Source organism: Phalacrocorax carbo, chromosome 2, assembly GCF_963921805.1.
Source record: "Phalacrocorax carbo chromosome 2, bPhaCar2.1, whole genome shotgun sequence".
NCBI lineage: Eukaryota > Metazoa > Chordata > Aves > Suliformes > Phalacrocoracidae > Phalacrocorax > Phalacrocorax carbo.
Window position 1 is genome coordinate 80,640,869 of NC_087514.1, and position 14,247 is coordinate 80,655,115.

Genomic DNA, 14,247 nt, shown 5'->3' on the forward strand with positions numbered 1-14,247 from the left:
TACAAGCAAGATACAAAAAATCCCTGATGATAGCCAGTATACGCCAGAGCCAGAGTGGGCAAATACAAACAGCCACCACAACACAAACTGCAGTGAAAGGCAGACTGCACTGGCTATGGCTGTTATGCTGGGAGGCTTCTCTTCTTCCACTGGTTTGTCAGGTAGTCTCAGCTTTCCCTCTTATGAGTAATCAGCAAAGAAACATGCTGTTACTGGAAGAGGTGAGGTTGCCAACTATATACTGCAAATTGCTGTATTTTGTTGTGGACAATGGCCAAAATTATGTGCTCCTGACCATTATGGTAACTGTAACTGACTACTCTCTCACACCAGCACAGAGGGTGGAGCTTCATTAGCCTTCCAGAGCAATGGGGAAGGCTCTTCTACTTACTGTATCACAGGTGCCTCCTTTGCCCTTGATTTCCTGTCCCTGTAGGTCTACCGTCACTTGCTTTCTCTTCACTGTTATTGTCTACCACAGCCAGCTCTGTCATCCTTCAAATTTCTTTCCTTGTTGCTATTGAGCTCTGTACAGACCTGTTGCTACTTTCAGGTCAGATTTCATTTCCAGTACTCTATTGACTCTTATCCTAAAAGACTATAGGGACTTGCATTCTTATTCTTAGGGACCCTGTTTTCCTTCTCTGTCCATCATCACATTCCCGTTTTCCTTAAGCAGATGTAGGAAACTATGACTACTGAGCAATACATTTAGATTTAGCTCTTTGCTTCCCCTGAAGCATTTAGTCCACTGTCTGCACCTAATCTTCAGTGGCTTAATGGAAAGATGGTGTATAATTAAAGGGTGAGAATACAAGACGATTATACATCTGGCAATTCAAAACTGCTGCCTCTTCCCCCTCCTCCCCATCATTCTTGAACAGATGTTATGACAGAGCTATTACTTGAGGAATTTTGGGGTATGTATGAAGGGTTGCCAAATTCAGTGGAGTTTAAAGCCCAAGAGATTTCTCCTACCCAGTCTGTTTTCTGGTTTTCCTGTTAGTAGGATCATTTGTTAGCAAGGCTTAGCATGCATTCCCAATAGGCACAGGCACAGTACACACAGAGCAGGCCACATAGATGGATAAGGTGTGCACCCACATAAACACCAACGGCACTCACACAGAAATGAACAACACAGTGCAGTCCCATTTCCCCTCACTAGATGATCAGTTTACTAGTAGACATTCATACACCTTCACTCACCTTTACAGTCACTCCGAAGTTCATGGGTCCCTAGATCAGATAAGTCTGCCCAGGATCCGTGTCCAAACCCATGGCCCCCTTTAACCCATCTCCATGTCTGACCTTGTGTCTGTCCGGAATTAGGTCTCTTCCAGCTTGCCAGCCAGTCCAGCTTGAAGTGTGCTAGTGAGTCATCTCCACACATCTCCAGACAGAGAGCAAGGTCACACAGAAAAAAGTGAGGAACAGGGCTCAGGAAGGTAGGACAGCCTGCCGTGATCAGGTGTGGAGCTCAGCTGGACAAGGGTATTGACCCTTTCCCTGCCTTTAGTTCTTTCCCCTAAATATCCTGTAGTACATTTCACCCATTCCCATAAGCCCCTTAAAGACTCTGAGAATAAGTTTGCTTTTTCCCATGAGACCTGTGACACTCTTGTTCCCCCTCTGCACCCTATCAGTTACAAAAAGCTGGTGGGACTTCTCCAAGGCCTTGAGTGATTTGTTCAGTTGTGTTCCCTCACTCTATGACCTGAGAGATCTGATCTTTGATACTGTCTCTGTTACCCCTTGTTCCTTCGGTCTGTGTATCTAGGTGGGGTTTATTACTTTTTCTGTCTCTTCTTTTTGTTTTTCAACAATATTCTCAAGAAATGTCCTTACATTACAGGTACCTACATACCCTTTACATTTCACACAGCTTTTACCTTCCACATATCTTTACAGTACTTACCAATATTTCTGCTTAAGAAAACTGATCTACAACCAAAAAATAAAGCCAATCGTCTTTTGTTAGAGTCATTTATTAACAAGATTCTGAGGATAACATCACCCAACGTTCTTCTAAGCAATACAATGTGCTTTTTGCAGTTTCTGAAGAGAGCAACAGCCACAGAAAATTACTTTGATTTTTGCACAGTATTTTACTGGTAGAAGAAATACACTGATATTAAAAGAAAAGCACCTCTGGTAACAACAAATAAGTAGCCACTTGTATTATATCATAATTCAAATGAAGACTCAAGAACAGCTCTGGTTCTGTGGGCTTTTAAAATACCCAGTAATCTTCAGATCTTTTAAGGCGGCTTTGACACCTTTTCTACAACAGCAACTGAGAGAATCTGCGTATTCTGCACAGAACTCCTAGTACTCAGCAAAAACCTGAAAGCCAGAATATTTTAGTTGCAGCACTCTACATTTCCCCAAGTATCTTCTTGAGCTGTTTCTTGGCAATTTCACTGCTGTAGTGCCTTATGTGAGAAGAAGTTGCACATGAGACTTCATTTCACATGATGTTCTTCAGCTGCGAATCTGAAATTATTGAAAAGCTCAGTTTTCATAATTATTTTCTCCTACAGAAAGAGGATACTTGATGAAGACAAATTGTTATGTGAAGGAAAAAAAAACAAAGCAACTGAACAATTTTGTCCCAATTTTGATTGACTAAAAAATTTTTACCTACAGTAGAAAGCTTGTCAAGATATTCCGTAGACCCCAACTCCTTCCCAGAGGCACGTTACCCTTCCCTGTTGTGTCTCCATGTGACACAAGCCAGACCTGTTCCCTCACCTTGAGGCAATCAGAATTTTGAGTGAACTATGGATTTGATGGACTTCTTTGATCTAGAGCTCAAAGCAGTCAAAGAGTGGGGAGGTGTGATTTAAAGCCATTTTGTCCTTTCCAAGAATTAAATAAGAAAAGCAGAACCTTTCCTAGATATAGGAAAATACATGGTTTCTGAATGAAATGGCACAGACTTTTACAACCTACAAACCTTAAAAATTCCTGTGGAAAGGACCAGTATTGCATCTTATATAGTGCAACACACAAAAAAAGAACATATATTCCTAGAAATTGGTGATGGTTTTGTTCATTGTAGATGCCTAAGAGTCCATAGATTAAGGTAACTGCCCTCTAAAGTCCATCCCCATGTGCTGAGACAGCCAGCCAATCTAGAGCTCAAGATATCTACCAGTCTACTGCAGCTCCACATTGAAAAACCCAGGGAAGGAACAGTTGCTTCTGGAGGGAATATTTTAAAGGGTATGTATCTCTTGCTCAGGTTCAAAAGTCTAATAAAGAAGCATTATTGCCCAGATAACTGTTGTTTTCTGTATTGTTTTCCATGGAGTAGATCTCATCCTTTTCCCAAGTGTATCTGAAGCCATTAATTACCCAAAATTAGATCTTACCTTTCCTAAAATATTCAATGTACATAGCTGATATTAAATTTTCTCCTCCTTTCCTGGTATATGGAGAACAAGACTGGATAAGAAGTGCACACTGTGGACTCATGGATGGCTTAGAAGTGTGCTGTCTTTCAGAAATGATCCTCTGAGAGTAACCTTTTATGCACACATTGTTTATCTCTTCCCATAGGACTGATTTCTAGCAGGCTGCTTTTCACCTTTTACTTGCAGAACTGCACACAGCATTTCTCAGCACTGAATTTACTGTTTTGTCAGATCATTTCTGCAATTTGTCAAAGTCATTTTGAATTCTAACGTTATGTTTCAACATCCTTGCAGCCTCACCTGCTTTTCCATCATCTGTGCATTCCATAAGCTTGCATTTTACTTTAGGATCAAATTCATTAATGGCAAGATTTAAGTAAAACCAGATTCTGAGCAGACCTCTTCTACTGTGGGTGGTAATTCATTGATGCCTACCCTTCTGATTACCGTTTTCCAACACGATTTACTCCCACGCTGTAGAAGATTTTATCAAGATAGTCCTGCAATAAATTTTGTCTAGATCATGTCTCCCTAACCTGCTTATCAGTGTATCATGCAGAACATTATTGGAAGTTTTATTATTGTCATTACATGAAATGTGTTTCTGTGTTTCCCTTTTATCCACAAGTCTCGTTACCCCGCTGCAGAAAAAAATTGTATTGATTTGACACCTTTAATTTTTTACAAATCCACATTAGCTGCTATTAATGCTGTAATCTTTCAGTCTCTTCTCTGCTTGAAAATGGTTTAGTTACTTGTATCAGGGTTACCCAGGGTCCACAATGAAGCTGAAAAACCTGTAAAATCCCCATTAAATCCTCCAGCTAACTTCCTTTTACCATTCTTCGGGTTAGCCTGCAGTTAGGCTGCCTCTTGTCCCTATGAATTTTCAAAAATACCTGCTAATGAATGTGTCTTTTTCAGCCAGTTCCATAAATAGTTAGGAATGAAATTTGTCAGGGCCAGGTGATCTCCAAACAGTTATCTTACCTAAATGTATTCATACCTGTTTTCCCCTTGCTCTAGGCTGAGATCTTATCCCATTGGTGTGAAGTAATCAGTCGTGGAAGCCGATGCTGACAGATGGGGGATTTGGGGGAGGCAAGATTCAAAAAGGGCATGAAATACATGGGTTTTCTTAGCCATTCATGGTTTCCTTCTCTGTTGGGTAATAAGCCAGGATTTTCTTATACTCTTCTGCTAGCATGCTGTGCATTTGTTATTGTGATATGTCTCGTTGGTTTCATGGGGTTTATGCCTTGGTCTGTTGTTTCCACATGCTTGCCTATGTTATTTCGTATTCATCTTTTACAATCTGATTTAGTCTTCACTCCTGAATTATTCTTTTGGTTGAAGTAACCGAAGAATTCATTAGTTAAATCAATCCCTGCTTATTCTTCCTCTTCACTGCTCTATAAGACTGGGTGAAAATATGATTCTGGCTTAAGAGTCATGTGTAACCTGACATTCTTTTGGAACAGGTGATGCCTACACAGAAGTAGATGAGATGGATACAAATTTAACAGAAGGGGATATATAGCTAAAAAATACAGAGTTGGTTAGCTTTTTGTAAACCAGGTGTACATCTTATTTACATAGAATGCAGAGTCATGTTGGAGTTCATCAATTAAATATTTTAAGATTAATACAATAACGTTGTCTAGGAGAGCATTAATGCCTTTTTTTTTCCTCACTTGTTTTTATAAAGTCTGTTTTATAACCCTACAACTAGTTCATTAACTCTGTTTCGCAAACAGTGCTAATACTAGCCAATTATACTAGCTAGCATTTGACAAGACCTAGAAACACCTTACAGATACCAACTGAGTCACTACATGAGCAGGAATTTATAGGTATGAACAATGCTGCCGTTTCCATTTACAAGTGTTTCTGACTGTTTTTGTTTTGATTACTTACACAGGCACATAAGCGGACTCATCAGTTCACTGTGGCTTGAAAGTTGACTCAGTCTGGCAACTGATGCATCTACAGAAGATCAGCTTGTTCCTTCGTTAAAAGCCGTCACTACAGCCTGTAAGAGTTACCATAATTAATACTTCAGAATTCAGTATTGCTGGACAAGGGTGGGTCCCCTTATGCTGAAAATCCTAAATAGCCTCAGTGTTTACATAATAAATTACATCTGGCAAGGCACAGTGTCTTGGTCATTTGTAATTAATAATATTTTTTATTAATTTTGGAGAAAAGATTACTATTTGCTCTGAAAAAAATAGATGTAAAATAATATGCAAGGAAAATAAAAGATCTTAAGTTTGCGCTGTCATACATGCAAACAGTAAGCAATGAAGTAATGTCTGTATTACATGCCTCAGGCTGTGAAATATTGCCACATTTTACCTGAGAAGGCTTTGAGAGTCCATCTGACCTCCCATTCTTCTGGGATTTAGTCAGAAGAGAGAACTCATCAAACCTTCTTGTCCTGAGATGCACAAGTGAAACTCCCATAGCACTACAGTGCCTGCTTGTAGCCAACAATATTTTTTTACTGAACCTTTAGTCTCAAGACGTTTTACAGCCTTCTTTTTCTATTGGATTCACCTCTGATGTACCTGATTCATAAGTGCAGTTGCTCTTGTGCAGAGAAATTCCTTACCATTTCAGGAGAACATCAAAGCAGCTCTCTATCAAACTCCAGCCCCTACTTCATGAAGCTTTTCCCATGCCGAGAAGAACATAAGGAACCTTTATATTACTGAAGGTTGAATATGTAATATGTATTTCAAATTCACAGAGCTTAGCTTTATAGAGTGTAATGCTCCCACAGGTGTTGACTGAGAGTAAAATGGGCTAGGTTTAATTTCTAGCATTTCTTACTCACACACTCAAAGAATATGCAGGGGAATCTAGTCACTGGCTAGTCACTGCTCTGCTTTTGGGAGGCACAGTGGTGGCAGTGCTCTGGGCTGTTGTTTGTAGTGGCTATGTTGTCTGCTACTCTTCTTTCTGCTCTGTCGGAAGCTATCACTATCACAAGGCAGAGGAAAAGGGGGAGCCAAGGAAGGGTGGAAATTGTCCATCAGCTTAGCAGGTGCATGTGCATTTTAGAAACCTCTTTTGTCCTGTGGGTGATGAAGGTCTCTTAAAATCATGGGGGCCAAAATTGTTTCTTCCCACCACATGCCCATGGCCACACAAGCGTGCGCAAATGTACACCTACATCCAACGCACCAGGAAGGAAGACTTAGGGAAACATGCTCATTACTGGGGGGATGGCATTCTCCTATTATTTCAATGGCAAGATAGGGACCTGGAAATCCTTCACCCTGCACCTGTTTAAGAAAGGGGGAAGAGGGAGGTGGTTCTAAGGACACACCTCAGTTAGGAAGGTTAAAAGTTTCTGAACCCCTCCCTCAGAGGTCCTGGAAAGTACATCTCCTTGTCCACTTTTGGAGCCAGGGCTGCCCAGTCTCATCTACTGGCAGACAGTAACAGTAGCCAGGAAGAAAAGCAGGAAGCAACTAGCAGGGCTCAAAGCAGGGGACAGAGCACCCCAAAACTACTGGGGAGTGTCCAACACTCTAAACAATAGGTCAATGTCCCCCACATCTCAGAGACCTGGACCGCACAGGTCACGTGGTGCTCTGGCTGCAACCGGAAGAAGGTAAATGAGCTAGGAGAGGGCAGCAGAGGGCTGGGAAATGTGGGCCGTGTGTGCTCTGGACGTAGTCAAACAGTAGGGAGTATGCAGCCTGTGCAAGAGCTGCTGTCACCTCTGCTGTAGGGCCTTTTCCCCCTCTTGTCTGCCTGATTTTCAATGCAGTGGCAGGACTTGCTTCTGATTGCATTAGAGCAGACATTTTTGTGTTTTAAGATACAGTCAGGTATCATTTTGGACACCATTTGGCAGCTCCTAGAAAACAAATAAGGGTTTTAAATCTAGACACAAAATGAAGCTAGTATTATTTTCAAAGGGAAAAATGCTGAAAGGTTTTTCATTTTATGTTTGAAAACCATCTTATCAGAATGTGCCAGTGGTTAATTTTCCTAACATTTTATATGTGTAACACAAAGGGACAATAAAAAATTGGGAAAGGTAAAAACAATCATAGATTGTTAGATAGACCATATGGTGAGGGCAGACCTTGAAGAACAATAAAGGCATCGTCTCCTGGCCTTTAATGTTCATTTGTTTTCCTGTTTGTTTGTAATGTGCCCTGTGGCAGCATTATAAATCTTCTTCCTGTGTAATAACTCTTACTACTTCTTTTCGTGCAATTACAAAAGGTGTTTTATGTTTATCAGCCATTCCAGACAACACAGATCCTATCTAATGTATATCTGGAGCCGTAAAAAGATTGAGTGTATCAGTGCCTCATATAGTGTGATACATAAAATCAAACATTAATAAAGGCTTTTGACAATCTCCATCTGCTTGATCTTCACGCTTCTCCCTCTGCTTTTTCAAGAGATAAAGTCTTGAAATATTTCAACATTTCCTCTAACTCATCTAGCCTGCCAATTTTTGTGTAGATCAGAAGAACTCAATTTATGAGTTACTTAGTTCTATGACCAGAGCAGAGAACAGTATTTTTGTTGAGGTCATGGGTGTTACTTTTGTGTCTCTGGAGAACATACAGAAAGTATCTCGGAACACTTCTGAATCTGAGGATGAGTTGCTGCAAAGAGTTTACTGTAGGGTCATGGAAAGCCGTGGAAAGTGTGATTACATATACTGAGATGTAGGAGGAAAAAGATTGAGAAGCTCTTGAATAAAATATCCAGTTATAAGGCTCCACTTGAGCTGAAAATAGAATTACCATTTCACTGTTACAAGCATAAAGTATCAGTGCAGTTTTTCTTGATGCAGTTTGTTGAATGTCCATCTCAGCAGCTAAAGGACAGGAACTGCAGAAGTCGATCACAAGAATTCTCTCTTCAAAAGTGTAACCTTCTCTAACATAAACTAGATCAAGAAAATTTAAAAGCAAGTACCTAAATTGATATTTATGTCTCTAGATTTAGACCCCTGACTTAGCAACAACAATTCATAATGATGATGTCGCATAGTACAAAACTAAAATCGGAACTTACCAGGTTTTAAAAAAACCAGAAAATAGGAAGTATGAATCCATAGGGTGAAAATGGTCAGGTTTTCCTCAGTTCTAGTTCTCGCTTGCCTTCCACATATTACTTTCTGCTCTCCTGTAAGCACAAACATTAGGCTACAGTTTCATGGTCTCAGTGAGTTTAATGTAGAAGAAATAGATTTAAGATTCATGCAGGAGAAAAAATACTAAAACTACGTATTTTGATATGTGAGGCCTTGCAATTAAACACATCTCAAGAATTTCCATATAAAACAGTGAAATCATTGAAACAATTCAACCATTGCCTTGTATTAGTTCTCTTTTACATAAGCAATTTTTTTTTTCCATTTGCTAAAAACAATAATAATCTTATTTTTGGAAAGATGGAAAAACAAAAAACCGATAATTGGAACATGTTCACATCATGTTAGGAGTAACAATTTAGTGATACTATGAACTGCCTTAGCCTAGGTTAAACTTTTATTCTTCATGAAGACATAATCTCATGTCCCACAGAGATGAAAAATCACTTAAATGATTGTACTTTACTGTGCTTTTATAGGTGATGCCATACATGCCACAAAGAGATCTTTCTTACCAATTTTAATTTTTTATAGATCCTAATTCTGACATACGTTAGCAAGGTGGAATGTATTTTAAGAAGAAATAATGTAACTCTATCTGTAGAATGAATGTATTATGAATTCCTTTTCATTTAATCAAACTGTTTCCTGAATTTTCACAATGTAATGCAGCACTTCTTAAAAGCATCAAAGCCAAGTAGTACCAAAACAAGCATCTGTCCGCTATTTATGAATGAAGAGCAAGCAGACAATTTTATTTTTGTTAATTTCCTTAAGTAAGGGCTGCTTCCCTAAAACTGTAGCCTATGGTTGTGTCAACAAAACAACTTAACAATATACTTACCAGTGGACTATGGATTGGTGTCAGTGCAGGAAGTATGTTTTGCTAAAATAGAAGCTATGGGTATTTCTGTAATTCCAAAAAGGAGCCCCACTGAAGGCTCTAGAGATCAAAGAAAAATGGTAGGTGTCTAACAGAATGTTTCTCCCACCCTACCAGTGTGTTCATCACTGGTTCATAAACAAATACAGACAGTAGGACCAGGTAACCTGTTCACATTTCCCAGACTGGAAAAATGTCATTGCAGTTCTGCTACAATGATATCCCCTGGAAAACTCCTGAGGAACTTGCTTGCTGAAGTAGCTCTGAGGTAACCTTTTTCTGGCTCAATCCAGAAGGAAATGTCCACAGAGTTTGCACAGCACTTTTACTGGTGTTCACGTCACAGATGTCTCAAATAGCTTTAAGGAGGTTTTGAAGACCTGGTTGGACAAAGCCCAAAGCAGCCTGGGCTGTACAGAACATTGACGCTGCTTTGAGAAGGAGGTTGGGAGTAGGTGGTTTCCCTACGAACCTTCCTAACTGAATAAACTTCTCACTCTGTGACCTCAATCTGATTTTTTAAAATGTTTTCCTTCCTTTCCTAACTGAATAAACCTATCACTCTGTGACCTCAATCTGATTTTTAAAATGTTTATTTACAGTCAAAAACCTAAGCAAAAATGTGATAAAGTATTGCATTACTTATGAATCAAAATTAATTTTCGGAGCATACAGCATTATCTATTTTTGACGTATCAGCGTAGTTCAAAAGTAGCTTCTGGACCAGACGTGGCTTGTGGGATGCTTCTGGCTGACTGCCACTCACCTAGAGAGGAATGAGTAACAATTGTTCAAAAAAAAATCAGTGTCGTCTAAACATCCAAATACCTCCATATGTATTTGATCTCTTCTTCCTCTCTGTAGCGCTCTGTCTCTCTTTTTTATGTGATCTACTAAAATGTCTTTTGTTCTTAAGTGATGCTTCTATATATTCTGCTAGGTCAAATTTCATTTCCTTGTCCTACTTTATGATCACTGAAATTCTTTTATTCTTTAATGACTGAAGAGAAATTGGGTAATTGTCATTGTATCTTGAAACTGCATTACACTAAATTTTCTTTAAATTCTAAATCTGCATATCTTCTCCCATATCTGTTAGGAAAAAAAAATTATAATAAAATGATGGTGGAAAAAAAAGGTGGAACCATGTGTTCTCATAATCCAGACCAAAAAAAAAAATTGTTCAAACTTTGATTTTTCTTCTTTTTATGCACAATTTTGACTACAGTGTTAAAAAATAGTGATTCTGGGGGGGTGGGGGAGAAAGGAGGAAGTTAAAATTCAAGGGTCTTTAATGAGGCAATGCGCTAAACTATCAGATAGTATTCTGCTGTTGAAGCTGCCATAATTTTTCCATACACACACTGGGAATGATCAGCCTGTAATTTTTTCTTGTTGAGTAACTGATGTGTGCTAGCACCTTTATTAAGCCACAAGGAATTCTCATGGTAACAAGGTCAATCCTCCAAAAGGCAATGAAACCTCATATGCACTTTAGTATCCCCACTGCTTTTGTCCATCATCCACCTGGAAATTCCTCACTAGGGAAAAGAGGTGGAGGAAGACCTTCTTGCATTGTCTGGTCAGACTCTTCAGTGAGAGTAAATGCACATGACAGCACACCAAAGGGTCACTACTTCTATCATCCTTGACAGTTCTACCATGACGCTTTAGCATAGGGCTTACAAGTGGACTTTACCTGCCCAGTCCACTCATTATTAGTTATTTATTCCCTTCTCATTTGTGTAGATCTCACATTCCATGACTCTTAAAAAAGACCTCGTACCAATATTCTGCCTTCCGGGCCTTTCCCAACAAATGGCACAGGATAACTCTGGTTGTTTTCCCTAGCCTCCTTCAGACTAAGCAAAGAGCCTCTCCAATGCTTTCCTCCCATTTTCTTGTAGTCCATAATTCCCGTGTTTGTCAGAGGGTCCCATTTGTACTACCAGTCCCAAAAGTGCTTAGAATATGAGTATTCCTGATTATCTTAAATCTATCTGAAATTATTCATAAACTAATAGGCATAAACAAGTGGGTGTGTGCTTGTTTGTGCATGCCTGCACATGCCTGTGCATTTTAGGTATAAACAAAGGAGAGTTCCCATTTTCATGGGAACAGCAGTGCGTCAAAGTTCTTGAAAATGGAGAAAATCAAAATATCAACACTTTTCCTTAGCAAAGTAAAAACGTCCTTTTTATTTATGAATGCTACTTTTTGCATAGAAAACTTACCTGAACAAGACAGGCCCTCTCCTGCTAACTGCAAATCTTCTCTTTCTTGCTTTTAAACCTAAAACAAAGACTAAGAACAAAACCAGTAGCTATTACAGAAGAATTTTTCTAGGTGAATGGTTTCTGTCAGCTCCTTCTGGACCTTTTCCAGACTAAGATGGCCTTTGTAGCAACTTCCTGAAAACATAATCTGAATTATGTTACAAACACTGCATAAATCCCTTCTGTGTTTAAGCAGTTGGTTGCCGCTTTACCTTTTTCGTGTACCATGATGCTTTGTCCATTATAACATTCATTTCAGCCAGATGGATAGAAGTCTGAGGATCCCTATCCATGAATGAATATATTCCTATAGCACCATCATGCGAGTGCACTGCTGAATCAAAGATCAGAATTTGTGTGGAAAATCAATATGTTGTTTCATTTGAACTGAAATATCACCTTAGCTTCCATTTATGTAAACCTCAATGCTCATTGGAGATTACTTTGCACAACCTTTTTTTCAGAATATAATGAAAAATTAATTCAAATTGGCTAAGCATTGTTAGGAACCAAAGCCTGGCTGAGGAATTTTATATATATGAGATAATACTAACAATAAACTTCAGGGATGAGAGTCGTTGGTCATACTGCAGAGAATGATTTTTCCTTATTTTCAGTTGACATAAATCATTTAACTCTATCATAACTTGTAAGTATCAGGTATAGAAAAACAGTAGGTCGAAAATAATAAACTCAGAGCTAATATAAAGCATTTAATAAGGAGTTTAGTTCTTGCAACTGAAGAATATTGTATGCTTTGAACATTAGAGGCTTAAAAAAAATGTGAAATCATTTCAGTTGAACAACTTCCACAATGATTTAAAAACATTAAGAAATGAATGATTCATGGCCAGTTAGTACTTCTGTTTTACAGTAATACATGCTTTCAGGAATACGAAACCAAATTGCCTCATAACATTAGTTTCAGAATACAAATGTACTAGCAACTAAATATACCATAGTGTCAGCTGGTAAGGAAATACTGTATTTCTAGCTTGTTGAAGTTTCGATAATCAGTAAATATCAGTGCTGTTTCACTGTGATGACTGACAGATGAACAACCAGCCTCCTTTCAACCATAAAGCAAGCTATCATAAAGCAGATGTGTTTATTTAAATCCTTGTTAATACAGGATTTAAATAGTTTTGTCATCCAAGGATGATACAAGCCATATATTAATATAATAAAGAAACCTTGTATTAATATAAACTGATATGTGATGTCATATTGGGTGATGTAAAAATTACCCAGTGATGCGTCTGACTCAAAACTCTTAAGCTTTGCCTGCTAAAATATAATTAAATTCTTAAGTTGAGTCATATGCCCTGGAATGATTTCTGTCTAAAATAAAACATAATAAATGGCTGAACGTGGTAAGAAAAAAGCCTGTGGCAAGACCGTGGGAAGTGCATGATAATGCAAAAGGAAGGTGAAATAACCTGAATCACATATTCAGTAGGCAGTGGGGAACATGTCTGAGGAGAGATTTGTAATTAATTCATGGAGAAATTACCTAAGCATCAACAAGATCATACGATTTCATAATAATGTCACTTTGGGTTGTATTTGAGCTGCAATATCACTACATATGAAAGGAAGAGGCATTTTTCATAGATCATGGTAACCTTTTACACTGAAAAATTGGAAATCTCCTTTAACACATAGAAATTATTATTTGGACACTATTACTAAGACCCTCACAGTTTTGCACTATTTATATAGAGGTAGGTATACAATGCATAGTTCTCCATAAGCCCCCCACCCATTTATCAAATTAGAATATAGTTTAAGCTATCATAGGGTTATTTAAAGAGAGTTTATATTTCAGTTACATTCTCCATCAGCAGTCATGGGGGAAGCATAGTGTCTGTGGTTCACTTACAGCAAAATGTCGTTATTCTGAGCAGCATTCATTAGTCAGCAGCAGCTGTATTCTGGCAGGGAAAGCAAGGGCAAAAACTTTTCCAGGAATGGACGAATGTAGATTGGACAACAGCTGCTGCAGTGTGAACAGTGTCCTTTGTCTCCGTGGTCTGATGTCCTCTTATTTCTCAGCCAAGTCTCTGCTAGCTCCTCAGACCTTCTGCCACAGCCCATGAAGGCTGGTTTATTCAGTGGCATGATTTAGCGACCTGGAGTCACATTGGATTGATCAGATATACTTGAGCTTCTATACAACCGCCTTTATTCCAAAAGGATAAATAAGCCTAGTGAATTATCAATATTGATATGGCTATTCCATTATAACTGTGTGTCAGATGGTAAATATATTTTAAGTAGAGATACTTGTACTTAGTTGCCATTACACAGGAACTAGGAAATACCTGTTAAAATAAGAAATAATGATCTTTAAAAAAAAGAAAAAAAAAGGAAAAAAAAGAATCAAACCTGATTACAAAACTGAAAACTTAAACCAAAAAACATCAAAGACCTTTTTTATGTAAGAATCTACTAGTTAAAATCTAATAAGTTGTCTTAGGTACATACGTCATAGGGGGAAAAATAAGCTATTTCTGTTTTTCATTTCTTTGAAATATG